Here is a 27,044-nt window from a genome sequence, read left to right as displayed (position 1 = left end):
GTGCCGCTCATGAGGAAGGAAAAATATGATTCAAAAATGCAGTTCTTTTTACAGTAGAATGACTACATTACAGAGATCATCCTTTGCATTTCCCTATAGTGATTCCCTTTGTTCACTGATTTGCTCCTGCAATGTGGCAAACATTGTTCTTGGCACCAGAAAAAGCAATGATCAAAACAGAAGGAAAAAAAAAAAAAAGAATTCCTGCACTAAAACAATTTATCTTCTAATGTAAGGAGAAAAACAATAAACATATTAATAAGTAAAATATGTAATATGTCAGACGATAATGATTGCTACAGGAAACATAAGGCACTGAATCAGGATTGGGGTTGCTGATGGGGAAATGCAAGATAGATCATGCATTTGGAATTGCAATTTTCATAGGTGGTTTCGGAGGGCATCCCTGAGAGGGTAACACACATGCAAAGAAGGGAGTGAACCATGTGAAAGTCAGGAGGAAAAGTGTGATAAGCAAAGGAAAGATGAAGTGCAAAGTTCCTGATGCCCAATTTGGATGGAGTATTCAAATAACAGCAACTGCTTATAGGCAGTGTGGCTGAAGCAGAGGGAGGGAGGGAGAAACTGGTAAAGGACAAGGTGGTGTAGGACCTTGTATGCACCTTCCACTTCCCTGCTCTGCTCTGGATGAAAAAAGATACAATTCAAGAGCTTTAGCAGAAAAGGAACTCTTTCTGTTACATTACACTGTAAAAAGCAAAGTTTAAAAATGAATCTCCCTGTGGCACATGGTACATTGAGAAAAGGCTGGTGACTAGTTAGGACGCAAGAAATGGTGGGGGCTTGGACCAAGGTGGCAATGGTGGAGGGTATGACAAGTGGTCAGACTCCGAGCCTACAGAATTTGCTAACAGATTGTGTCTTGTGAGAGGAGGAGAGGTGTCAGGATTCTTTCAGTGACCTTTCAGCTCCATTATATTACTAAATTAACATTAGAAAAATGTACATACTCAGTAGAATTCTTTTTATAATGAACATATCTTTCTGCTATGAAATTCTGACTTTCAAGGGGGGAAAAGTGAGGATTTGTTTTTAAAAATATGCAGATTAGAACTTGTACAATAAAACAGTACACTAACAGTACAATAAAAATTTAAATTTTAAATGATGATGTTTGAACCACTTTGAGGCATTAGGTAGACTGATTTTTCTTCAGTAGTTTATCTAAAATATCAAAAATAACTGGTACATTATATAAGTTGTTCAACAGAATAATTCTTCCTGTAATGCAGTTACCAGTTATTGAAACATATATTACTTAACTCAAGAAGAGCTTTAAAAAAACAGTGCAGAGTTTAGTATCAACTCATTCTATACTACAAATTTACTCAGTTCCAGCCCTATTGACACTTGGAGCCAAACAATTCTTTGTTGTGGGGATGTCTTCCCCATCCAGTGGTGACAACCAAATGCTCCCTAACCACTAGAATCTCTTCTTAAACTTATAACAAATTAACCTTTTATTAATTAGGTAATTAAAGCAGTAGCTGACATTTATAGAAACACATTGTACCAGGGATCCTATTACGTGTGTTAAAGGCATAGTCGCATTTATTCACCATAGCCATGTAATTAGGGAGTTATTGTCATTCTCTCCTTCTACAGATAAGAAATTGCAGTTTAGGGCTTACCTGGTGGCGCAGTGGTTGAGAGTCCGCCTGCCGATGCAGGGGACACGGGTTCGTGCCCCGGTCCGCGAGGATCCCACATGCCGCGGAGCGGCTGGGCCCGTGAGCCACGGCCGCTGGGCCTGCGCGTCCGGAGCCTGTGCTCCGCAGCGGGAGCTGCCGCAGCAGTGAGAGGCCCGCGTACTGCAAAAAAAAAAAAAAAAGAAAAAAGAAATTGCAGTTTAGATAGAGACCCACTTCCACAAAGTCTCAAAGCAAAGGATGGGAGAAAAGTGATCTGGAAGTCTGGGCCCTTCCTAACATTTCTTCAGGTGAGACTCTGCAAACCTAGATTTATTCATGAGTTTGTCTCCATGATTTAAAAATATTTAGTGCATTTAATTAAAATATCATAGTTAGACTGACACAATATTGTTTATCAGAAAGAAAACGGTTTGCTTTAATAAGTGTTTCCATTTTTAACTTTTTAATACTTTTGAATTCACATATGTGCAAACGTAATTTTGAAGATATATTGTCCCCAATCAAATTGCAACACTGTTAATATTCTTCAGTGTTTACATCTAAGCAAAAACTACATGATAGCAACATGATAGCAAACGTAATTTTGAATATATATTGTCCCAAATCAAATTGCAACACTGTTAATATTCTTCAGTGTTTACATCTAAGCAAAAACTACATGATAGCAACTTTGTAAACAATTAGGTTTAATTTTTTTCCAGAGGGAACATTTTAAATATGGTGTTTAAGCTGGATTTCATTAAAATATGTTTCTTCAGCTGTGTGAAGGGCTGTAAAGGAGTGAGGGAAGGAGTGGAGTGTGACAAAACTATGACAAAGGAGTTAGGAAAAACATTTCAGGAACAAAGAGAATTAATTAACTCAAACATATGATTCATCTCACTCTGGTAAGAGCTAATTGCCTTTTATGCACTCCAACTGTTAAAAGTACTGTGATGTGGCTACTCATGTGAACATAAAAACTATTAGAATGCACTGAAATTCATAATGCGTACTATATTTTACATAATAAAAATCCTTTCCTTCCTAACATAATGTTCCAGTATATTAAATTTTCTGGTTAACTTGAAATATTTCTTTAATTTTCCTAAGGTAGATTAGTCTTTATTTTGTCTTAATAAAAATACTATGATAAATACATTTCAAAGATGAGTGGATTTCTTTTAGTGCTCCAGAAATATCAGGGGTTAAAAACGTTACTGTGTAATTCTATAAAGTTTGACGTAAAACATGCAGAAAAAAATATAATGAATCTCTACTGTTCCCTGAACATCTCTATAAGGGTATTATTTTGTATATTTTTGAAAATTGTTCTGTGAACTCTTTCTCTTAAATGTATATTTTAGAGTGTAAGGAAGAAAGGATAATTAATTGGGTTTTGAATGAGATCCACACTCCTGTATAATCTCTCTTTAACACAAAATATTTCAAATCTGAAATAACTCTTTCAAAGCAAATGTTTCAGCAGCAGAAACATTTAAAGTTTTTAATTAAAAATTTTAAAATCATTTTTATTCTTTCTCAGACTAACTACTTCATTTTCTGTTTATGTCTACTGGAGAGTGTTATTGCTGATAATTCTAAATACATATGTCCCTGGATATTTTCCTAAATAAGTCCCAGGAGTGAGTGAAGGAAATTTATACACTAAAAAGGTGATTTTCTGCCTTAAGTATCTGCCAGAGTCTCCCTAATCTATAATCAAAAGTGTGGCTCCAACCTCATCTACTGATTAATCAAGACTTGAATGTACATTAGAGTCCCCTGGGAGCTTGTTCAAACACAGAGTGCTGGGCCCACCCCCAGAATTTCTGATTCAGTAGGTCTCAGGGGCAACCTGAACGTTGCATTTCTAACAAGTCGCAGGTGATACTGATGATACTGGTCCAAGAACTACACCCCGGGAACTTCTGTATTTGAGGAAACTTTCCCTGAAAAACTAAACACTGATCAGTAGCACATCCTAAGATCTCTCAGCATTAACCACCTAAGTGTATTATACATGTTTTAGCACTTAATAATACATTTAAAAATGATTCTCCAATCTTATTTAATTTGTAAACTCAGTAGCAATAAGAACAATCCTATTTCTTTTCTACTTTCCAGAGAATCAGGTACTTTGTCCCTCATAAATATACCATTTAGCTAGTAAACATAAATGTGATAGACATATGAAAAATGTATAGAAGTGTTTTTAATCCATTAGATACTTATTTGTACACTATATTATTTGGATGATTTACTCTTATGTCACGTTTTTATATTCTGAAAATAAATAACATGTAAAATAAAAAAGAATTAATTTAGGAAAGTCATATTGGAGTAAAAAGCTCAGAACTTCCAATCTAATTCTGAGTCTACCAATAGTTGGATTTACGATTTGGGGCAAATGATTTGTTCCCTGTGGGCCACAGTTTCTTCTTCTATAAACTGAGGGTATTGGATTAAATGAGGTCTAATCCTGGGAGTAGGTTTTAAATTGTATGATAATAAGTTTTTAAAAAGACTCACACTGTTATCTTACAGACTGATGATACTTTTATGTTATTCTAGAACACAAAAAGAGAGTGAAAATTTCAAGCCCTCTTTTTAACAATAGGTTACTTGATATGCCAGCTCAAAATAAGAGACAGCATGGAAGAAAACAAGGAATGCATACCTTTGAGGAAGAAGGTATGCATTCCCACATGCCTAAACCAGTAGATGAAAAGGCAGATAGTCCTCATATATGGTGCTATGTGCATTCTAATTATAACTAGAGTTTCATGTGGGTTCTCCATGTTCTTAATATAGAATTTTTTTTAAAAAAGTATCAAACCCTCAACTGTAAAAATATCAAATATCATTAGAGGAATTTATAGTTTAAAATAAAGCTATCATAAAAAGAATAGAATGTTTCACCTTAAATTAGATTTTATTATAAACCTCAATGTGTAGTTTGTTCCGTAGAATTCATGAATATACACCACTGCTTATTTTCTGTTTTATTGATGTAATAAATAAGGTTTCTAAATTGTACTTTGAAGAGCTATTTCTTTTCTCTCCTTTAACTAAAGGGTTTCATTTCAGTACTTTTTATTTCCCTTAATAACGTTAGTACCCATGGCATTTAATAAATCTTATAAATTTAAGATGAAAATGTATCACCCCACACTCCTGTTTTTTATGAGTCTGACTTGCCTGTCGAGTATGCTGGAAGAAAAAAATACTGTATCACAATTCTTTTAGAAGAGTTCAGAATAATTTTTGTTTACTTTAACAGAGCAGGAGTAAGGTAAAAACTAAGTCCGTCTCAGAATTAAGTTTTTTACTGATGTTTCTAATCTCTCTGACCATAAATTCACTTTTCTTTGATCAACAATCATCAAAAGCAACAGAAGCAACATACACAAACACAAATGAACTAACAAAAAGCTCAGCCTCTCCCTGTTATACTCCTATTTTGTCCACTCAGCACGTTTGCTACATTCTCCAAGTAATGAGGAGCCAGTGTGTTAATTACAAAACCATAAGGAACGTACAAGAAAGAAGCTTTTCACTACTCCTCCAGTGCTTTGATCTAATTCAACTTGAGAACTATTGGGATCTTTACTTTGTCAAAGACAATGCTGAGTGTTCAACAGACTAATGCACAAGCAGGTTTGGCAGAGTAGGTTAGCACAGGGGGTTAACACCCACAGCATGCCTGAGTACCCTCCAAGGAGGATAGCACTCCCATTGATTCAGTATGCGTTCTTAAATATGGTGACCCTAATTAAATCAATCATCCTTCTTAGTGGGTGTCAGGAGACTTAAGGCAGATTAATTTAGCAGGGGCCAAGGTATTTAAGGGAGTTGATTTAATCAATGGAGTCATGTGATCTAGGGGCTGATTGAATCAACGGGAGTCACATGATACCGGGGACTGAATCATTGGTAGTCCCATGATTTAAGGGAACTGATGGAATCAAACGCAATCACGTGATATAAGGGGGCTTTAACAAGGGTCAGGAGATTAAAAGGCCTATTAATTTAATGGGGTTCAGGAGAATTAAGAAGGCCCAATGACTTCATGGGTGTCAGGAGAGTTAAGAGGGCAGATTGATTTAATGAGGATCAGGAAACCTAAGGGATTTGATTGGTATAATGGGCATCAGGAGATTTAAGAAGGATGATTGATTTAATGGGGGTCAGGCTATATAACTGGGCTGACAGAATCAATGAGAGTCACCTGATTTTTGGGGACTGATTTAACAATAGGAGTCATGTGATCCAATGGGGTTGACTGAATAAGCCCAAGCAACGCCTCACCAAGGGTACATCACCTATGTACACAACTGTGTATATAATATATATACACAGTATATATAAACAACTGTGTACATACTATGTGTCCACAAAGGATCTTTGCATACACAATGCATATACACAAATGTGGATATACTATGTTTCCACAAAGGAACTTTATGTATACAATTCATAAACACAATTGTGTACCCCAGGGGGTATACTCACAGAATATCACATTGCTCAGTTGTGTAATTTTGTATTTTGTTATGATATCAGGTAAAGTTCCTCTTCATTATTTCCTTTCCTGAAATACCACTGACTATCCTTAAAATTACTTTTCCGCATAAATTTTGAAATAAACAACTTGAGAACTATTTTAAGCCAAATATATACATGCACATACATATAAGTACACACACATCTTATTAGGATATTGAGTGGAATTACATGGGTTTTATGGTTTAATACAAGGACAATTAACTTCTTTTATATTGAGTCTTTCCATTTTAGAGCATGATCTTTCTTACCAGTCATTCCTTTTGACCATCAATAAGTATTTAGCATCTCTTGCTACAGCTGTTTATTAAGTATTTTGTAGTTTTTGATGCTATTTTCATTGGGATTTTCTCCATTGCATTTTCCAATTGCTGATTGTTGTCAACATTTACAGGAAAGATATCAATTTTTGTAAACTATTTTTCTATTTTCCATTACTAGATTCTTACATTAGTTTAACAATATTTCTTTGATTTCCAGAAATTGTCTAGAAACACTGTCACTTCTTGTGTAATTTGAGTTTTATCTCTTCTTCTTAGTCAATTTTTAAATATGATTTTGTTATTTTTGTATTAACTGGAACTCCCAGAATTAGGCTGATATAAAGGAAGAAAGTATATGTAGTAAGTGCCCAACTATTTTGACAAACATGAGTCTTTTATGTATAGTCATAATGTACTGTGCGTTTGTAATTGGCTTAGTGCATGAGCTAGACTCAGAAGAGTAAAATTCAGAAAGCAAGTCCCGAATTTTATTTTCCATTCACTTTATGGCAGCAAAATCTTTCAGGTCAAAGTTTTATTTTTGTTTCATTTTTTATACTTTGGTCATCTTTTAGCATTTATAAAATCATTATTTACAGTATTTATTTTTGTATACCCTACACATAATGCAAATATCCCCCAAACACTGTCATTGCAGAACCACTCTACTCAATAAATTTAGAAAGGCTGATAAGATATCTTCACACCCACAATAAAGCTCCTATTACAAAGGAATTAATCTTTATCTCACTGAATCATATATGTTCAATGCTGATTTCATCCTAAATTCAGGTATGACTTAAAATCAAATGGGGAAAGGAATCATAAAAATTCCAATGAACAAAGATATTTGCTTATCCATAATATATTGTATTATTAGCAGGTGATTTAAAAATTTTATTATAATAGAACCCACATTTAAAAAAAAAAATTTCCGGGCTTCCCTGGTGGCGCAGTGGTTGAGAGTCTGGCTGCCGATGCAGGGGACACGGGTTCATGTCCCGGTCCGGGAAGATCCCACATGCCGCGGAGCGGCTAGGCCCGTGAGCCATGGCCGCTGAGCCTGCGTGTCCGGAGCCTGTGCTCCGCAACGGGAGAGGCCATAACAGTGAGAGGCCCGCGTATCACAAAAAAAAAAAAAAAAAAAATATATATATATATATATAAAAAAAAATTTTCCGGCCTCGCCAAGTATCATGTGGGATATTAGTTCCCCAACCAGGGATCCAACCTGTGCCCCTGCATTAGAAATGTGGAATCTTAACTGCTGGACCACCAGGGAAGTCCCCCACATTTGTTTTTTTATTCTGATCGCAAACCTTAGAGAAGGAATCCATAGAATATGGTGTAATGAATTATATATCGCTAGAACTATTTTTCCTTTCAGATGACTGTATCAGCTATTATAACTTTTTATATATCTCACCCTAATAATACAAGCAAAACTCCTCACAATAATTCATAAGCGATTGATATCATTTTTCCCTAATAATTTTGCAAAGTATCATTATTGCTAAAATTAACTTTTTAATATTTTTGTAAATTTCACTTTGTTGCATTATTTCTTTTAAAATTTCTAAACATATATAAGGAGAATAATAAAGCTGTGTTTGTCCAGTATGATACATATTACCTTCAGGTGGCTATTTAAATTTAAATTAAAGTTAGATAAAATTTAAAACTCAGTTCTTCAGTCTCACTAACTATATTTCAAGTCCTCAATAACCACTTGTGTCTAGTGTCTACCATGTGGGACAGCACAGATATAGAACACTTCCATCATTGCAGAATGTTCTATTGGACAGTGCTGGTTTAGAGTATAGCAAAACTGGCGTATCTTTGTTACTTGTAAAACATTGATTTTTTTTTTACAATTTAATTGTAGTAAGTTTTATAGAGATTAGATTGTTTGATCTTATATTGGAAATAACAAATATTTCCAATTTTAGTCCCTTTCACAAAGAGCACCAGAACTCTCTGGGTAGAACTTGTAGAACTACAAAATTAGAAACATCAGGATCCAAAAAATGAATATCAGAAACATAATAAGGAGTCACTTAAAAAAAACTCTCACATGATGATATTGGTTCATAAACTACTTGAATTTATTTCCTTCCGCTTCCTCATTCACCTCTTCATCAATTCCACAACTATTTACTGAGGATACTGGACATAAACAAAACAAAAATAATATGTATAAAATGTCATATAGTAATAAGTGCTAAATTAAAAAAATTATAATAAAAGAGAGGATGGAATGAGTAGATAGGATTGGGGAGGAATTCCTGCTTTAAATGGCATGATCAGAAAAGAGTCCAGTCAGGTGACACTTGAGCATGGACCAGAAAAACCTACTATGTTACTGGCACTGACTCAATGTTAGACTCTGCATTAGACTCAAGAGCATTTTTGTTTTAGGCATTATGCTAGGGTTTGGAAGCACAGAGAAGGAAAAGACTTTTGTTCTATCCTCAGGAAGATCTAGGGATGTTTAGGGAAGAAGATAAATGAGACAATAACCCGTTACCACACAATCTGCTAAGTGACATACTACAGGTATGGGCATGTAGTATTATGTTTCCTTATCCATTAGGTAACAGTTTTCCCCAAAGGCATATTAAGCCCCATTAACAGTATTGAAAAAATTTATCCATTTATTTATTTCAAAATTAATTTGTAACAGAAAATAATATTAAGGAATCATAAAATATCTATTCGCTAAAGTTGGTTTCATTCTGGACATTATAAAAACTTTTAACCACTTTTCAATTTTTTTTTGAAATTAACCCATCTTCCCTTTCAGTGGGATAAGGTAACATTAATAAGACTAATGAACATAGAATCTAAAACATAATAAATGATCAAATAAAAATTTTGTGTCTTCTTTTTTGTCGAGCATATCCTAATAAATGTGATAAAACATGGAAATTTTTTATAGCTATTCTTATCCTACTGACAGGATTCATTATTTTTACAACTGATTTAGAAAAATATAAATTAATAATAACTTGCCTATTATTATTGTTGAATAACTTCAAATACATAGTACAATATTAAAAATATTCCTTTTTTTTTTTTTTTTTTGCGGTACGCAGGCCTCTCACTGCTGTGGCCTCTCCCGTTGCGGAGCACAGGCTCTGGGACACACAGGCTCAGTAGCCATGGCTCACGGGCCTAGCCGCTCCACGGCATGTGGGATCTTCCCAGACCGGGGCACGAACCCGTGTCCCCTGCATCGGCAGGTGGACTCTCAACCACTGCGCCACCAGGGAAGCCCCAAAATATTCCTATTTTTGAGTTTTGTTTTCTGAACTGAATATTAATAATCTCAAAATTAAAATAGATATAATTTTTCATGTACTTCATGATGGATGCCTTAGAAAGATTTACATGGAGAGAGGTAAACACTTCTATTAGTTATCTCCAATTAACCATGAAACAAATAAAAGGCAAATGTATGATTGATAACTAAGAAGCTGCAAGTACCTGGGTAATAAGGCAAAAGTAATGTTATATATTCATAGATTATTATCTAAGAACATAATTTTGTTGGTATAAATTGATTACAAAGCAGTTGAAATTAATATGACTTTTAGGTAAGGACACAAATGTAAAGAGTTTTGAAGACAGCAACCATCTGAAAACAAACCACTCATACCATGTTTCATGAGACTAAGAGAAAGTCTTACTCTACTGTATTTAGAGACCATTACTTGTTTTCAATGAGACTTATAAGCAAAAAATGACACTTACTTAAAGCTTTAATTAAGTAAAGCTTTCAGTGTAAATTAATTCAGACTAGATTTTACTGATCTGTAACATGATACGATTTTACTGTTATTTCTACAGTCCATTACTTAAAAATTGATTCAATTTACATTAACATGTGAGTGATTAAATAATTTCTGAGGAAATTTTAATTATCACTATGGCTGTTTTCTCTATATAACTAAGATCTTAAACACACACAAACTGAATTAAGGAAAAAAAACTTTTCAGAAAAGCCAGAATCTGTATTGGGAACAAAAGATATTCCTGTTCTATTCAACATTTTAGTGTTTAGCTCTCCTTTTTCCTAAGTCATATATTAGTGTCGGAGTAAGAAAAGGGACTTGAGGTGTCATCTATTTATGTTATACTCATCATTTTGAGGATGGCCTTCCTCAGGGCCTTTGCACATACAATCCTCTTAGCCTCTAGTACCTATTCCCAGAATGTTAGTATGTTTCGCTTCCTCACTTAATTTGTGTCCCTGGTAAAATGCCACCTTTTAAGAGAAGATTTTCCTGACTACCTCTAGTCCCTTACCCTGCTTTATTTTTCTTTATAACACTTATTAACAATGTAGTACCCTGTTTATTTCTGTAATATTCTGTCTCCCTCTAACTTTGCCACCACTAGCATGTAATAGCCATGAGAATGGGGTGTCTATTTTGTTTAAAATATGTATCTAGGGTCTGAAAGAGGGCCAGGCAATTTAGAAGATGCTTGTCAAATATCTGGGAATGCATATGTGATTAAATGATTACCTCTATATTTAACTAGTTCATACAATCAGATGCTTTTCTATAGACACAACTGATCCAATTGAATTCAGTTTCAAGACAAATGAAAATCACAACCAAAATCAACTAATAAACCCAACTCTTTCTGTGGTTTCAGGAAATAAAATGGTGAATTTAGTTGTGTTTTGCTCATGTCAATCAGTTGATCTAGGATTGTTCACAAGTCTAGATATTCTTCATGATATCCAGATATCTAGGTTATCAAAGAGTGTATTTTGGTTTTCCAATTAATGTTTTATGCAAATTTCCATATTTTTCTACATCTTTCAAAATACACTTTAATATATTGATAGTTTCTAAATCTGGTTACAGGTTTAGGATTTTTGTTTGCCAGAGCAATATTTCTGCCTCACAAATTATTGTCAAATTTTAATTGAGTTGAAAGAGCTATTTTCCATGAGTTAATCAGTATTAACCTGCCAGAAGATGGGCGTGTTTACAGAAAGTCTTTTTGCAATGCTGTGCTCAACATTTAATTTTTTGGCAGAAAAATGCCTTCTTTAGAGTCTCGATTACTTCATATTCAAGTGGGAGGTATGGTAGAGTGAAAAAGAGGTATTATTTAATTAAAACAACCTGGGCTAAACCTCAGCTCTTCCATTTTGTAACTTTGAGATTCAGTGTCTACATTAATATAGAGTGGGTGAAGGAATACTGACCACATATCATGCTCTTATCACATACACACACACACACACACACACACACACACACACACACACAGAGTCAAAATATAAATTTCTCAAGAGTTTCTGCTACAAAAAGAACACCTGATACATTTAATTCTCTTTTTTCCTTATTACCTCCCATTCTCTAAAAGTACCTCTGAATTAGCTTCTTTTTTTTTTTTTTTTTTTTTTTTTGCCGTGGTCTTATAGTCTCAATTTCAAATCATTCTGGATTTCAAATTAGTTGATAGGTGATGAATTTTAACAGCTATTGCTCTTATTTTAGATTTTAGTCATATAATACAGCTATTACATTAAACTAATATTCTTAGCAAATATATGAAAATTTATGTTAGTAACTGAACAAGAAAAATATATACTAGGAATTATGGCAATAAAACTTAATTCAAGGTATAGTACTATCCCTTTAGAAATGAGCCAAAATCGTAAAGAATGGAAAAGGAGAAAAGAGAGGTTGGGGAGAGACAGAACATTGAATGGAAGGATATTGTAAAATATATACATCTTAAGAATTAGGAGAGAAAACTAGAAGAATAAATACATGGATGGATAGTTATATGTGTGCTGATTGAGCAGAACATTTAATTAAGCCAACAAAGTCTTTTGGAGTGCTGTAATATTTCATTGAGAAACTGAAATTGAATTGGCCTAGAAGAAAAGCAAGATTCAAATGGTTAGAAAGGAGACAGAAGGTCATTCCAGAGTATGTAGGAATAAAGTAAGGAGATGAACATTTTAAAGTTACCTGAAATAGTAGTTTTTTTCTATTTTGAGGAGTTGCCTATAATCTGAAATGATTCCCCAAACTAATATAAAATGTCAAGTGAACTGTGTCCTCAATGGATTAATACTGATATCAGGTGGATTCCCAACAGATGGATAAAGTAGAGAATACTCCAGAAATTTGACTTGTATGAACTGTTCTCTTGATTTTCTTTTTTGAAAAGACATTTAAAGTTAAATGTAACTTGTGTATTTTTGGAAAATATACAAATTTCCCCATCATTAAGTTACAAAATAGATATGCATAAATGTGGAACTTTTGCCAGAAAAATTCTAAGGATAGGTTTCCTTATCTTTAAATTCAAAAAGGTACTGTCACTGAGAAACAGCTCTATTACTATTAGCCTACAAATTGTCCTTTTGGGAAGAAGAGAAAGTTAATTAAATATGTGAGGTCAAAGACCTGAAGGTGGGCTTCCCTGGTGGCACAGTGGTTGAGAGTTCGCCTGCCAATGCAGGGGACACAGGTTCGTGCCCCGGTCCGGGAAGATCACACATGCCGCGGAGCGGATGGGCCCGTGAGCCATGGCCGCTGAGCCTGCGCGTCCAGAGCCTGTGCTCCGCAACGGGAGAGGCCACAACGGTGAGAGGTCCCCGTACCGCAAAAAAAAAAAAAAAAAAAGACCTGAAGGTGTGGCCCCTTTAGTGCTCCTGCTACCCCTTAGGTTGGAGTTCTGTCCCCAGCATACAGTGCCTCCTCTCCCCCAGGCTATGGTTTTATTGTTTTCTTTCCTTTCCTCATGGGTTTTCTTCAGTGCCATTTGGACAAAATCATTTGTTGTCCTTCCCCCCACGATTAAGCCTTTTTTTCCAGAGATACCAGGCCTTGTATGGTTTGGGTATCAGACTAAATCTTGTGTCTTCTAGTTTTTGGAAGACTTTGCACAGAATTAGTATAATTTCTTCCTTTAATGTTTGGAAAAATTCACCAATGAAGATATCTGGGCCTGAAGTTGTTTTTTGTGGGAAGTTTTGAAAGTACAAATGTGGTTTCCTTAATAGTTGTATGAACTATCTAGGTTATCTATTTCTTCTTAATCGAGCTTTGAAAGTCTGTCCATTTCACTTAAGTTGTTGAATTTATTCCCATAAAAATTTTTAAATCTTTTATTATTTTTAAAATATCTGTAGAATCTTTATTGATGTCATCTCTCACATTCCCTTTTGATATTTTTGACCCACAAATAATTTTGAAACTTTTAATTAAGTTTCCAAATATTTGGGGATATTCCAGATGTGTCTCTTAAATATCTTTTGTTGTATAATAAATAACAGTTGCCACACACATATATGCACAATTTTTTTCCAAGTCATTTATTTCTTTAAGAAATTAGGTTAATCATTCTCTACCATATTCCACAATCTATATTTGATTTATTGCTCTCTCTTGATACTATTCAACATGTTTCCTTTTCTTTATATTTCCTGTAATTAAATCTGGAAGTTTGCAGATTCAGCCTCAAATTTTAGCAATAACAATTTGTAGATAGTTGTTATCTTTCTTTAACATTACATTATGGGCACATACGGTCTGGTTTTCCTAAGACAGATCAGTGTTTTCAGTTGTTGTCAGCCAATCCATCCTTTACTGAGTTCACCAGCAACATTTCATGTGATTTTTATAGCATATAGTTAGGATTTTTATCTAGACCCATTATTTAATTTGAGCTTGAAAATGATGATTTTAATCGTCTATCATTCCTTCTGCTTTATTAGTTGGACTTCTATAAAGGAAATTAACCTTATCAAATGTTTGGCTACTCTGAAACAGTTTATATTGTAAAGTAGTATAATTTCTTCTTTCCTTATACTTGGCAATTTGAAGAATAACAAGTTATTACATCAGCACTCTAAAAAGGAAGAGTAACCATATAATTTAACCTTCAAACTGAAACAATTCTGAGTGACATGAGGTGGTTTTAACAATTACCCTAGGAGAGCAGTCATTGGGGATATTCCAGGCAAAAGTGACTCACAAGTGTTTTTTAAAATTCATGGATTTCTGTGTATTTTATGTTTCACTTTACGGTAATTTTTATTTTTTATTGCCCCAATTGTTTTATCTTTGACCATGGAAAGCCTATTCAAGTTGATTCCTATGTCCTTTGGAGATGATCTCAGTAGTCTTGGACAGATTTCTTGATTTCTTAGACAAAAAAGATACTTCATGCTCATCTTCTGTATTTCCTTCTCCCAGATCTGGAAACAATTTTTCAAAAAGGCCTTGCTCCTTTTAGTACGTAATGGTATTTAGATACTAAAATACTGGTTCTAGTGTGTGATTGCTTCCGTGTTGCCATTGCTTTTATGCCTCTCAACAAACAGAGCTAGGAAAGGTGCATTTTTCAAAAGGGAAGACTAATAATAAGTGTATGCTGATATTTTTAAATCAAAAGAAACAATACTGGGATTTTATTTAACTTCTTTTATATTTGCTTTTCATTATCTCTTATTCTAAAAATACTGATTAAATTATTGGTTTTTATATTATCTCTATTATCTACTATCATGTATATTCACTTAATACCAATATTTTTACTAACAATGACTAATTCAGCTTCAAATTTCTTTGGTGCTATTTTTAATCCTTACAGCATATCTCAGTAGCAACGTCAGTTACAATACTGTTTTAAAATAATGGTAAATAATTCTGGTCAGAGGGGTTACGTAGTCAAATTGATGTGTGATTTGGGGTATTTTTAAAAATTTATTTTTATAATTTATGTAGAACGTTTAAAGTTCGAAATTCAAAACTGTAAAAACAGATATTTTAAGAGTTGTAGTTTATCATTTAACATGTTCCTATTTTTGCCAGCCTCACAAAAGATAACATTAATAAAACCAAAGTAATGTTGCAATATTGAAACTAGTTTGACTATATTTACGGACATATGAACACATAAAGGTAACTTCTATTATAGAATAACTATTTTAATGTCTTTGGTCTCAGTTTAATCATAGGCAACTTTTTTCCTGTCCCCATTACTTTTTTTTTTTCTTCGGTACGTGGGCCTCTCACTGTTGTGGCCTCTCCGGTTATGGAGCACAGGCTCCAGACGTGCAGGCTCAGTGGCCATGGCTCACGGGCGCAGCCGCTCTGCGGCATGTGGGGTCTTCCTGGACCGGGGCACGAACCTGTGTCCCCTCCATCGGCAGGCGGACTCTCAACCACTGCACCACCAGGGAAGCTCCCCATTACATTTTTATGTAAGCTATGCTAGTTTCAGGTGTCTGTTTTGGTATGCTAATTTCAGGGAAATTGCTATAGTTTTTTTCAGACGCCAGTCCATAAATTCAGATTATTTCATCACAGCTCTTTGTACAACGGCTGAGTTCATCAAGCACATTTTTCTTACTTTTATGTCCTATTCTGACCCTACTGCTGTTGTGCAGATTTGTAGAAAGCAGAAACACTGGATGACTCTCCTGTGAGAGTGGGTGAGTGTTAGAGATGTTGGAAATGCCATTTTTAGAGCTGTTTCATGTGAAGGGTCATATACTCTAAAAGAATGTCTCCCAAGAAACCCTCATCCTGAAAGGTTCTGCTGCATAATTCAAAATGGCTACAAATGTCTGTAATGAAACTATGGAAGCATGGGGAAGTATCTGTCCTTAAGGCATGGCTTAACTTAGTGGTTGAAACTTCGTTTGGTAATATGATTTTTCCCGTTAATTTTAGATGATGGCAGGGAAAATAATACCTCTCTAAAATAGTTAACAGAGTGTTCATTCATATACAGAAATATAATATACTGGAAAAGATAGTAAATTTCAGTTGATGAAATATTGTAGAAAAGAAAACTATTAAATTTTATTTAACCCATTATTGCTCGAATTTATCTGACCACAGAAATTTTTGCTTTCCTATATCACATATTAATATGCAGGAGAATTATTGTTCTATAAACACATCTAAGTTTTGTAAAGACTGTGTTAAATAAAGCTCAACAGGTACATTTATGATAAACCTTTTCAAGGCTTTCTATTTATTACTGTGAATCAGGACTCTTCAAGCTGGAGTACAGTACATGGGCCATCTCCCAAACTTATTTATATAAGAACCACTTTTCTACATGACACAAACTGTGAAATATTGTTTGAGAGGTATAATCATTCTTAATTTTCACAATTTATACCCCTCTTTCTCACCCAGAGAAGGTCATATAATTTATCATGAAATGCAGAGAAATATGATTTTATCGCTATTCTTCTGATTACTAATACATTTAACTTTTTAACTGAGGTATAATATACACACAGAATTCTGCCTACCTTGTAAATGAAAAGTTTGATGAATTTTCACAAACTGAGCCAACTGTGTAACTAGCATCTAGCTCAAGAAATAGAATATTATACCTACCTGGAAAAGGAAAGGAAAATGCAAATTTCCTCAGACATTCCAGGACCATCTCATTTTCTTTCAAAGAATAGTAAGCAATGAGGTAAGTAAGACAAAATTTAACAGATATACTCCCAAGTTGTATTAGATGAACTTATTCTAAGTTGCAGAAATTAGACTAGAGATTTTGCTTATCAACTGCATGGACAACCACCCTGTAGATTTGTACCCCCTCCCAAAGCTACAGATCTAAGAAATTGGCCAGAAAAAATGTAGAGTAAGTGAAATCTTACTCTACTTTAAGTGAAATCCATTCAACCTGTCTTTCCACAAATGTTCCATGCACTAAGACTATTTCCCTCTATTCCTTGATCTTTTGTACTTTGGCAATAGGGTTAGTGATGTGAAAAATACAAGTAGATTTGTTTATATAGGTGGCAATTGATGGGAGGAAGAGGAATGATGACTGGCAGTTGCAAACAGTATTCGTGGACAGTGGTGAAAGTGGCAAAGAAAATTCTCTATTTGGAGCGACATCTGTATCACTTGAAGACACAGCTCCTTAGTTTCTTGTGCTATCTGTAATTGTCTTTTTTGCCTGTTTGCATGGCCATGTAAAATTGATCTTGGAAGAGCTAATGAGGTACTGCCAACTGTCACTGTCTTAACTCTCTGCTTATAATAGCTATAAAAAATTGATGCCTATTATGTTCCCACCACTATGTTTAGGTTTCAAACTACATAATCCCTAAATCCCACCTCAACACTGTGAAGTAGGTATTGTTAGTCCTATTATATTAACTAGTAAAACCAACAGAGAGACAAAGTACCTTGCCCTAAATTGTACAGATAATAAATTGAGAAAACAAGTTTTAACTCTAGGTACATCTGGCTCAAAAATCAAGCTATTTGCACTTAAACATGCATCCTATAATTTCTTTAGGTTCTGTATTCTTGAGAGCAGCCCTGTGAGATAGGGATTGTTTTTATTTCATGGAGGTGCAATCACTGAGAGCTGGGGTTTGAACCTAGGTCAGAAGATTGTGGATGTACTACTTTTTCAACTAACCAAATAGCATACATATGTATATATATTTTTTCTTTTTAAATTCAACTTTAAAAAACCTCTTTCTATTAGGAAGTTCAGAGACTTACTATATCAAAGAAACGGAAGCATGCTGCTGACTTTTAATAGAAAATGGTTTGAAATGGGGAGAGGGCACTAACATGTTTCTGATTTTTAATGATGTTAAAAATGTTTCTTAAAAAAATGTTTCTTAAGGTACAGCTTAAGAAATGGTTTCTTACATGAGACAGAAGGTTAGAGCCAGATTTCCATCATTCATCTCTGTTTACATGACTGACTACATTAATATTTTTATGTTGCAGTAAGAGGTGAATTCATTTTTTTCAATACTAATAGTTATTGAGGTTAAGATAAAATATAAGTACAAGAAAATAAATATATGAAAATCATTAAACATAAAATTACATCAGTTAGCATTTTGTACCCAAGGAGAGATATATTTACAGAAATTTAAAACACTTTTTAATATAATCAGAGAGAGAAACATTATAAAGTACACCACTTTCGGTTTATTTGTTTTACCAGTAATTTTCTCAGACTTCTCTGCGGAACTGGTCTTGTTGTTCCTTAATTGATTTTACACTTAATAAAGTTAACATGCCATAAAAGGAACAAAAAAACAAAATGTTACTGATTTTGGACATTAAAAATAATGTATAATTAAGATATATATTTATATACAGTAAAAAGATCTTTCTATAAAATGATTGTTTTAGTATTTATTGGTAGACTCCTTTTCTAAAAAAGAGAAGACAGCATATTTTATATAGCACAGCCAAGAGGCACATGAAAAGATGCTCAACGTCACTAATCATTAGAGAAATGAAAATCAAAACTACAATGAGATATCACCTTGCACCAGTCAGAATGGCCAGCATCAAAAAGTCTACAAGAATAAATGCTGGAGAGGGTGTGGAGAAAAGGGAACCCTCCTACATGGTTGGTGGGAATGTAAATTGGTGCAGCCACTATGGATAACAGTATGGAGGTTCCTTAAAAAACTAAAAATAGAGCTACCATATGATCTAAGAATCCCATTCCTGGGCATACATTTGGAGAAAACCATGGTTCGAAAGGATACATGCTTTCCAATGTTCATTGCAGCACTGTTTACAATAGGCAAGACGTGAAAGCAAACAAAATGTCCATCAATAAAAGAATGGATAAAGAAGATGTGGTACATATATACAATGGAATATTATTCAGCCATTAAAAACAATGAAATAATGACATTTGCAGCAACATGGATGGACCTGGAGACGATCAAATTGAGTGAAGTTAAGTCAGATAGAGAAAGACAAATATGATATCACTTATATGTAGAATCTAAAAAAATGATATAAGTGAACTTATTTACAAAACAGGAACCAGCTCACAGACTTAGAAAACAAAGTTACGGTTACCAAAGGGGAAAGGTGGAGGGGAAAGATAGATTGGGAGTCTCGGATTAACATATACACACTACCATATTTAAAATAGATAACCAGCAAGGACCTACAGTATAGCACAGGGAAACCTGCTCAATATTCTGTAATAACCTAAATGGGAAAGGAATGTGAAAAAGAATAGATACATGTATATGTATAACTGAATCACTTTGCTGTACACCTGAAACTAACACAAAATTGTTAATCAGCTATACTCCAATATAAAATAAAAATTTTAAGAATATAGCATAAATTACAGTTCTATTGACAGAATTGTTTTTTATGTTTTATCAGTGGTGTCAGAGATTTCCCGATTTTATCAGCCTTATTGAGGTATATTTACATATAAAAACTGTATCCATGTACAGAGTGCAGTTAATTAATTGTGATGATAGATGTACACACTGTAAAACCACTGCCCAAATCAAGATACACATTTCCATCACCTCCAAAAGATTTCTTAAGCCCATTTAGAGTTTATCCCTCCCTCTGCACCCTACCCCAAGCAATCACAGATATGTTTTTGGTCAGTATAGATTAGTTTGTATTTTCTAGATATTTATATAAATGGAATCAAATGGTATGAACGTTTTTGTAACAGGCTTTTCTCAGCACAATGACTTACAGATTCAGACATATTATTACGTATAGCAGCAGTTTCTTCACTTTTATCCTGAGCATGCAAATATTTAGGTAACAGATTAATGTGTTTTGATACTATTTTAAAGGGAATTTTTAAAAATAATGTTTCAATCATTTATGGCTAGTACATAAAGTCCAATTGACTTGTATATATAAATCTACCATGCTCTGACCTTCTAAATTCACCTAATTCTAGTTGTTGTTTTGTATACTTCTTAGGATTTTCTATATAAACAATCATATCATCAGCAAATAGAGACAATATTATTTCTATCACTCTAATCCCTATGCCTTTTATTTACTTATTTTTCCTGCTTTATGTCAATGGCTATGTCCTCGATTGTAATCTCAAATAGAAGTGGTAGGAGTAGGCATCTATGCCTTCTTTCTGACCTTAGAGGGGAGCATTAAATATTCACTATTAAATATGATATTAATTGTAGGATTTTACAGAAACTTTCTATCAGACTGAGAAAGTCCTTTGTCCATTTTTATTACTACTGTACTAAACATTTTTATTATGAATAGATGTTGAATTTTGTCAAATGCTTTTTCTGCATCTATTGATGTGACCAGGGATTTTTGTCCTTTATTTTATTAATAAAAGTATTTTATTATGAAATAATCCTTTTTATTTCTGGTAGTACCTTTTGTCTTGAAGAATCGTTTTTTTCTGATTTTATTATATCTACTATCAAGTGTATTCTTGGAATTTCATATCTTTTCCCATCTCTACTTTCAACTTACCTACGTTTGTATATTGAAAGTGAGTCTTTTGGGGATAGCATATATTTGAGTGCTCGTTTTGTAATCTCTTATGATTATCCATGCCATATATATGGAGTGCTTAGTCCATTAATATTTAATGTACTATTGATATGGTTTGATTTTGTTGTACCATTTTACTGTGCTTTCTTTTTGTCCATTCTAATTTTGTGTTACTCTTTTCTTTCATTTCCTTGAATAGTTATTTTGATTATTTGAATAGTTTCTATATATATTAGTTTTATACATATAGAAACTCTTTGAATAAGGCATACTAATATGTACTGACTTTATACATATAACTGTTTGCATTTTTAATGGCTTCTCTAAAGATATATTATATATCTTTAATTGTTCACAGCCTAATCAGAGTTAACATTGTACCCATTCATGTGAAGTGTAAAGACCTTGCAATCATCTAGTTCCATATACCTCTTTTGATATCCTTTATGCTAGAATTTTCACATGCATTTAAAAATCTGTAAGAAAATATAATTTTTGCTTGAAAAGTCATATATTTTAATGTAATAAAGAATAAAGATAGATGTGTAAATATAATATATCCATATATTTATCACTCTTTATAGTATTGCAGTAGCTCCTTACTGTTTGAGTTTCCCTCTGCTACCATTAACTTTGACCTTGAAGAATATCCTTTAGCATTTCTTGCAGTTCATATCTTCACATAACACTGTCTTTTAGTTTCCTTTTATCTGAAAATATCTCTAATTTGCATACTTTCTTGAAGGCTAGTGCCAATTATCTACTACATGTGGAAGTCTGTGTTGCTAGCTGTTTGTTTTTTCATTACTTTAATGATGATATTCCACTGCCTCTGCCTCCCATAGCTTCTGATGAGACGATCACAACCATTTAAAATATTGTCCCCTGTACATCATGTGCCATTTTTCTCTGGATTCTTTCAATATTTTCCTTGTATCTCTGGACTTCTGCAATTTGGATATGATATGCCTAGGCAGAGTACATTCACTGCATTTGTTCTGTATAGATTTTGCTGCATATCTACCACATTTAATTAATGTATTTCACCAAATTTGGAGCATATTTGGCCATTATTTCTTTAACTTTTTTTGCTCCCACATTTTCTTTTCTACTTTTGGGACTCCTGTTACATTCATTCTAGACAATCTGATATTATTGAATATTTTCTGAGGCTCTGCTTGTTTTTTTATTTTAATATAGTTTTCTCTTTGGCCCTCAGCCTGGATAATTTCCATTGAACAATTTTAAACTCTATTTGGTATTTCCTCTGTCAGCACCATTCTGCTATTAATCCCATCGAGTCTGGATAATTTCCAGTGAACAATTTTAAAGTCTATTTGTTCTTTCCTCTGTCAGCTCCAAGCTACTATTAATCCCATTGAGTCTACTTTTTATTTCACATATTTTGTTTCTGTTTCTATAGTTTCCATTTTCTATTTATTATTTTTACTTAGCATTCTTTTTTTTCAAATCTTTATTGGAGTATAATTGCTTTACAATGGTATGTTAGTTTCTGCTTTGTAACAAAGTGAATCAGCTATAAATATACATATATCCGCATATCTCTACCCTCTAGCATCGCCCTCCCAGCCTCCCTATCCCACCCCTCTAGGTGGTTCAAAACATCAAGCTGATATCCCTGTGCTATGTGGCTGCTTCCCATTAGCTATCTGTTTTAAATTTGGTAGTGTATATATGTCCATGCCACTTTCTGACTTTGTCCCAGCTTACCCTTCCCCCTCCCTGTGTCCTCAAGTCCATTCTCTACGTCTGTGTCTTTATTCCTCTCCTGCCCCTAGGTTCTTCAAAACCATTTTTTTTTTTTTTAGATTCCATATATATATGTTAGCATATGGTATTTGTTTCTCTCTTTCTGACTTACTTCATTCTGTATGACAGTCTCTAGGTCCATCCACCTCACTACAAATAACTCAATTTCGTTTCTTTTTATGGCTGAGTAATATTCCATTATATTACCATTCCAATATATGTGCCACATCTTCTTTATCCATTCATCTGTTGATGGATGCTTAGGTTGCTTCCATGTCCTGGCTATTGTAAAAAGAGCTGCAATGAATATTGTTGTACATGACTCTTTTGAATTATGGTTTTCTCAGGGTATATGCAAAGTAGTGGGATTGCTGGGTCTTATGGTAGTTCTATTTTTAGTTTTGTAAGGAACCTGCATACTGTCCTCCATAGTGGCTGTATCAATTTACATTCCCACCAACAATGCAAGAGGGTTCCATTTCTCCATACTCTCTCCAGGATTTATTATTTGTATATTTTTTGATGATGACCATTCTGACTGCTGTGAGGTGATACCTCATTGTAGTTTTGATTTGCATTTCTCAAATGATTACTGATATTGAGTATCCTTTCATGTGTTTGTTGGCAATCTGTACACCATCTTTGGAGAAATGTCTCTTTAGGTCTTCAGCCCATTTTTGGATTGGGTTGTTTGTTTTTTTTGATATTGACCTGCATGAGCTGTTTGTAAATTTTGGAGATTAATCCTTTGTCAGCTGCTTCATTTGCAAATATTTTCTCCCATTCTGAGGGTTGTCTTTTGGTCTTCTTTATGGTTCCCTTTGCTGTGTAAAAGCTTTTAAGTTTCATTAGGTCCCATTTGTTTATTTCTGTTTTTATTGCCATTTCTCTAGGAGGTGGGTCAAGAAGGCTCTTGCTGTGATTTATGTCATAAAGTGTTCTGCCTATGTTTTCCACTAAGAGTTTTATAGTGTCTGGCCTTACATTTAGGTCTTTAATCCATTATGAATTTATTTTTGTGTATGGTGTTAGGAAGTGGTCTAATTACATTCTTTTACATGTAGCAGTCCAGTTTTCCCAGCACCACTTATTGAAGAGGCTGTCTTTTCTCCATTGTATATTCTTGTCTCCTTTATCAACGATAAGGTTACCATATGTGCGTGGATTTATCTCTGGGCTTTCTATCCTGTTCCATTGATCTATATTTCTGTTTTTGTGCCAGTACCATACTGTCTTGATTACTGTAGCTTTGTAGTATAGTCCAAAGTCAGGGAGCCTGATTCCTCCAGCTCCATTCTTCTCTCTCAAGATTGCTTTGGCTATTCAGAGTCTTTTGTGTTTCCATACAAATTGTGAACTTTTTTGTTCTAGTTCTGTGAAAAATGCCAGTGGTAGTTTGATAGGGATTGCACTGAATCTGTAGATTGCTTTGGGTAGTATAGTCATTTCCACAATGTTGATTCTTCCAGTCCAAGAACATGGTATATCTCTCCATCTGTTTGATTCATCTTTAATTTCTTTCATCAGTGTCTTATAGTTTTCTGCATACAGGTCTTTTATCTCCTTAGGTAAGTTTATTCCTAGGTATTTTATTCTTTTTGTTGCAATGGTAAATGGAAGTGTTTCCTTAATTTCGCTTTCAGATTTTTCAATATTAGTGTAAAGGAATGCAAGAGATTCCTGTGCAGTAATTTTGTATCCTGCTACTTTGCCAAATTCATTGATTAGCTCTAGTAGTTTTCTGGTAGCATCTTTAGGATTCTCTATGTATAGTATCATGTCATCTGCAACAGTGACAGCTTTACTTCTTCTTTTCCAAATTGGATTCCTTTTATTTCTTTTTCTTCTCTGATTGCTGTGGCTAAAACTTCCAAAACTATATTGAATAATAGCCGTGAGAGTGGACAACTTTGTCTTGTTCCTGATCTTGAAGAATCCTTGCATTCCTGGGATAAACCCCACTTGATCATGGTGTATGATCCTTTTAATGTGCTGTTGGATTCTGTTTGCTAGTATTTTGTTGAGAACTTTTGCATCTATGTTCATCAGTATTATTGGCCTGTAGTTTTCTTTCTTTATGACATCTGTGTCTGGTTTTGGTATCAGGGTGATGGTGGCCTTGGGGGATGAGTTTGGGAGTGTTCCTCCCTCTACTATATTTTGGAAGAGTTTGAGAAGGATAGGTGTTAGCTCCTCCCTAAATGTTTGATAGAATTCAACTGTGAAGCCATCTGGTCCTGGGCTTTTGTTTGTTGGAAGATTTTTAATCACAGTCTCAATTTCAGTGCTTGTGATTGGTTTGTTTATATTTTCTATTTCTTCCTGGTTCAGTCTCAGAGGTTGTGCTTTTCTAAGAATGTGTCCATTTCTTCCAGGTTGTCCATTTTATTGGCATATGGTTGGTGGTAGTAATCTCTCATGATCCTTTGTATTTCTGCAGTGTCAGTTATTACTTCTCCTTTTTCATTTCTATTTCTGTTGATTTGAGTCTTCTCCCTTTTTTTCTTGATGAGTCTGGTTAATGCTTTGTCAATTTTGTTTATCTTCTCAAAGCACTAGCTTTTACTTTTATTGATCTTAGCTACTGTTTCCTTCATTTGTTTTTCATTTATTTCTGATTTGATCTTTATGATTTCTTTCTTTCTGCTAACTTTGGGTTTTTTTTGTTCTTCTTTCTCTAATTGCTTTAGGTGTAAGGTTAGGTTGTTTATTTGTGATGTTTTTTGTTTCTTGAGGTGGCATTTTATTGTTATAAACTTCCCCCTTAGAACTGCTTTTGCTGCATCTCATAGGTTTTGGGTCGTCGTGTTTTCATTGTCATTTGTTTCAAGGTATTTTTTGATTTCCTCTATGATTTCTTCAGTGATCTCTTGGTTATTTAGTAGTGTATTGTTTAGCCCCCATGTGTTTGTATTTTTTTACAGATTTTTTTTCCTGTAATTGGTATCTAGTCTCATAGCATTGTGGTCAGAAAATACTTGATACAATTTCAATTCTCTTAAATTTACTAAGGCTTGATTTGTGTCCCAAGATATGATCTAACCTGGAGAATGTTCCATGAGCACTTGAGGAGAAAGTGTATTCTGTTGTTTTTGGATGAAATGTCTTAAACTATCAATTAAGTCCATCTTTTTCATGTATCATTTAAAGTTTGGGTTTCCTTATTTATTTTCATTTTGGATGATCTGTCCAACGGTGAAAGTGGGGTGTTAAAGTCCCCTACTCTGATTGTGTTACTGTCAATTTCCCCTTTTATGGCTGTTAGCATTTGCCTTATGTATTGAGGTGCTCCTATGTTGGGTGCAAAAATATTTACGATTGTTATATCTTCTTCTTGGATTGATCCCTTGATCATTATGTAGTGTCCTACTTTGTCTCTTGTTATAGTCTTTATTTTAAAGTCTAATTTGTCTGATATGAGAATTGCTACTGCAGATTTCTTTTGATTTCCATTTGCATGGAATATATTTTTCCATCCCCCCATATTCAGTCTGTATGTGTCCATAGGTCTGAAGTGAGTCTCCTGTAGACAGCATATATATGGGTCTTGTTTCTGTATCCATTCAGCCAATCTATACCTTTTGGTTGGAGCATTTAATCTATTTACATTTAAGGTAGTTATCGATATGTATGTACCTGTTACCATTTCTTAATTGTTTTGGGTTTGTTACTGTAGGTCTTTTCCTTCTCTTGTGTTCCCTGCGTAGAGAAGTTCCTTTAGCATTTGTTGTAAAGCTGGTTTGGTGGTACTGAATTTTTTTAGTTTTTGCTTGTCTGTAAAGGTTTTAATTTCTCCGTCAAATCTGAATGAGGTCCTTGCTGGGTAGACTAATCTTGGTTCCCTTTCATCACTTTAAATATGTTCTATCACTCTCTTCTGGCTTGCAGAGTTTCTGATGAAAGGTCAGTTGTTAACCTTATGGGGATTCCCTTGTATGTTATTTGTTATTTCTCCCTTGCTGCTTTTAATATTTTTCTATTTAATTTTTGATAGTTTGATTAATATGTGTCTTGGCATTTTTCTCCTTGGATTTATCCTGTATGGGTCTCTCTGAGCTTCCTGGACTTGATTGACTATTTCCTTTAACATATTCGGGAAGTTTTCAACTATAATCTCTTCACATATTTTTTCCGTCCCTTTCTTTTTCTCTTCTTCTTCTGGGACCCCTATAATTCGAATGTTGTTGCATTTAATGTTGTCCCAGAGGTCTGTGAGACTGTCCTCCGTTCTTTTCATTGTTTTTTCTTTATTCTGCTCTGCAGTAGTTATTTCCACTATTTTATCTTCCAGGTCACTTATCCGTTCTTCTGCCTCAGTTATTCTGTTATTGATTCCTTCTAGAGAATTTTTAATTTCATTTATTGTGTTGCTCATCAGTGCTTGTTTACTCTTTAGTTTTTCTAGGTCCTTGTTAAATGTTTCTTGTACTTTCTCTTTTCTATTTCCAGGATTTTGGATCATCTTCAGTATCATTCCTCTGAATTCTTTTTCA

At 34.1% G+C, this 27,044-nt stretch overlaps 1 long non-coding RNA gene across 2 annotated transcripts in view; it reads right to left on the bottom strand.

The window, feature by feature from the left end:
* Positions 1-1,493: 1,493 nt before the first annotated feature.
* The window catches only part of LOC307191442, a 271,519-nt gene continuing 245,968 nt past the window's right edge, over positions 1,494-27,044 (bottom strand). For both annotated transcript variants that reach the window (XR_013829772.1, XR_013829773.1), the window contains exon 5: positions 1,494-1,832. This is a non-coding gene — a long non-coding RNA (uncharacterized lncRNA). The remainder of the gene's footprint in view (positions 1,833-27,044) is intronic.

The sequence above is a fragment of the Stenella coeruleoalba genome (genome assembly GCF_951394435.1).
Source record: "Stenella coeruleoalba genome assembly, chromosome: 9".
Classification (NCBI taxonomy): Eukaryota; Metazoa; Chordata; class Mammalia; order Artiodactyla; family Delphinidae; genus Stenella; species Stenella coeruleoalba.
The sequence above is the reverse complement of the archived record's forward strand: the minus strand, read 5'-3'. Positions and strand labels throughout refer to the sequence as shown.